Below are 2500 nucleotides of genomic sequence, written 5' to 3'. Positions count from 1 at the left end.
AACCACCGCTAAAAATTTTTTCTGATGGTCTCGCCAGGATTCGAACCCAGCGTAATAGGCGGACGTGCTAACCTCTGCGCTACGTTGGCCTCCTACCTTTGGAGTGGGGTACTATCTTAAATTCTCTCCCATCTCATTTCTTGGCTTTCGAAGACAACAAATGTATCTTTGACTCATATCGATTACTTTGCTTAATGGTAGCTTCAACTTCCCTCTTCGATGTGAGAAAATTCTGTCACAATTCTGCTTTGCATGTAGGTTAGTTAATCAATAACCCCAATTACATGACAGAACGATGCGAAAGTTGATATGAAAGCAAAAACTTCCTATGCTCATTTAGATACCTTCCTACTGTACACGAGTACAACATGCACGAAACTTAATGCAGAGAAAGTTGTTTCCCTTTTCTCTGACCCATTTAGAAATAGCCTTCAGGTAATGCTAATAAAGAAGGAACTCTAATTTAGCCAATTTCGTGTAAAACCTTTAGGATGCACACGTACGGTACTTAACTCAAGAACTTAGTCAACTTTTGTCAGGCATCACTGACTACTGACACCCAGACTTGCTTGATGATAAACTAAAGATTTAAAAATAGGATAGGATATTATTTCTCTGCTGCACAACATTAACATGCTGACTTCTTCTTCTTCTGCTTTTTCTACATCATAGTCAATCGAACTGTGTGAGTGGGGGCAGAGGTTGGGCCAACCAAAACGTTTGCTTTTCTTTTTTTTTGTGCTCATCCTTGGTACCATAATGCCGGTATTATGTCGCCCGCGCCATTAACACAAAGACCCGGCCACGCACCATCATTTAAAAATTTTCTTTTAAAGCTACAAAATCACCATAAGCCGTGAGATAACAGTTGAATGTACGTGTTTGCTTGTGTGAGTGGCTGTGGCTGTGGGTTTGGATCAAGCATGGGAGAGTTTCGTAAGGCAAGAGCAAATACTATGTACGACAGAGTGTATCTGTGCGTAATATGTAAAATGTACAAATGTAGAGAGAGATGAACCAAATGATGTTTATTGTACGCCCGCTAAGTACTACGTTGTGATAGGAGGCATTGAGGGGAGAGAAACACACTCTGCACACAAATGGTGGGGGAGAAATGGATAAGACGAGCTGAGAAAAAAAGTCAATAACAGCTACCAGGCAACAACAACAGCACCAACCCACCATTCAATGTTGTTTTCTGTTTGCGTTGGATAGATGCTCTGACCGTGAGGGCAAAAGGCAAAGGAGAAGAGAGCGGAAAACCATTTGAGAATAAAAGCCACAGCAATAATAACAACAACAGCAGCAGCAGCAGCAATGACAATGACGACAAATCAACAGACAATAATTTTGACAAGTTAGTGTTAACTTTTCAAAACAAAGCTAACCAGACAGCCAGTTAGTAACCAAGTCAAAGCTGCCCCCACTCACTAACTCACTCAGCGACTTCCTTCAACACATCGCGAAAAGCACTTTGGATATGTAGGAGTTATTGTTTTGTTTGCTTTTTTTGGGGGGGATTTGTAAGATATTTGCAATATTTTCCTTAAGAAAAGTGCTTTCTAAACCAATTTGCGGCGAGCAAGCAAATATCAGCTTTAGGGTTGAACATTTCAAAGAATTTGTAAAAATATTTACCCGGAACTAAGAGAATTTTGTTGTTTGTTTTTCGCGGAAGTTCCAAAATGATATAAAAATCACCAACATTCAAGTTTTAAAAGATGTGTAAAGGTAAAGTAGAGTAGAGAGACAAAAACAAAGCAACAACAAATTATTACCACCATTGGTGCATGTGATCACTAACTAATGGAGATGTTGTTGTTATGATTATTGTCAACACATGTTTTCCCTACACTGATAAAAAAAAGATGTTCCAAATTAACAGGCGTTGTTGAAAATATTGTCAGCATGCGCAGATGATTTTGTGAACGCGCGTTGTTTATTTCATGCACCGACCGTTATGAATATCGTACGTGTATGTATACCAACCTACGATCGTCATAATATTTCGTATCTTTCTTATTGGATCAAAAGAAAAAAATGGAGGATATGCGTTTGAAAAAAAGAATACTTTTTGTTTTTTGGACACTTTTTTATGTTCATAGTGGCATGGGGCGGATTAATAGCCGCTCCTCTTTTCAAACTTACCTAACTAAAGCTACTGGATTTTTTTCTCTGTTCGGAGTCTTGTGGATATTATGCGACCAATATGTACTTTACATTCGATGAGCTCTATGGTTTCCTGCTTTAAAAGTTAGAATGCAAATTCAACTTTCTCTTCTATCCTACCACAAGATTAAGGTATTACTTATTTCGTCAATACATTTGTGACAATTCCATAAAAATTCTACACCAAGCCCAATTTTTTCCGATTTACCTGCAATTTTGCAAAATGAATCAATTACGGCTTTCAACATCATACCTTATATATATGTCATCATCACAAAGAGACCACCGCATTGCGACTCGTTTTTGGAAGAAGTTTTAACATGGCATAGAA

General features: G+C 38.3%; 1 protein-coding gene across 1 annotated transcript in view; it reads right to left on the bottom strand.

Annotated features, from left to right (window-relative positions):
- LOC106085877 (cGMP-specific 3',5'-cyclic phosphodiesterase) overlaps positions 1-2500 on the bottom strand; it is a 377334-nt gene that overhangs the window by 373135 nt on the left and 1699 nt on the right. The window lies entirely within an intron of this gene.

Source organism: Stomoxys calcitrans, chromosome 2 (genome assembly GCF_963082655.1).
Source record: "Stomoxys calcitrans chromosome 2, idStoCalc2.1, whole genome shotgun sequence".
Lineage (NCBI taxonomy): Eukaryota > Metazoa > Arthropoda > Insecta > Diptera > Muscidae > Stomoxys > Stomoxys calcitrans.
This window is presented reverse-complemented; position numbering and strand designations above follow the sequence as displayed.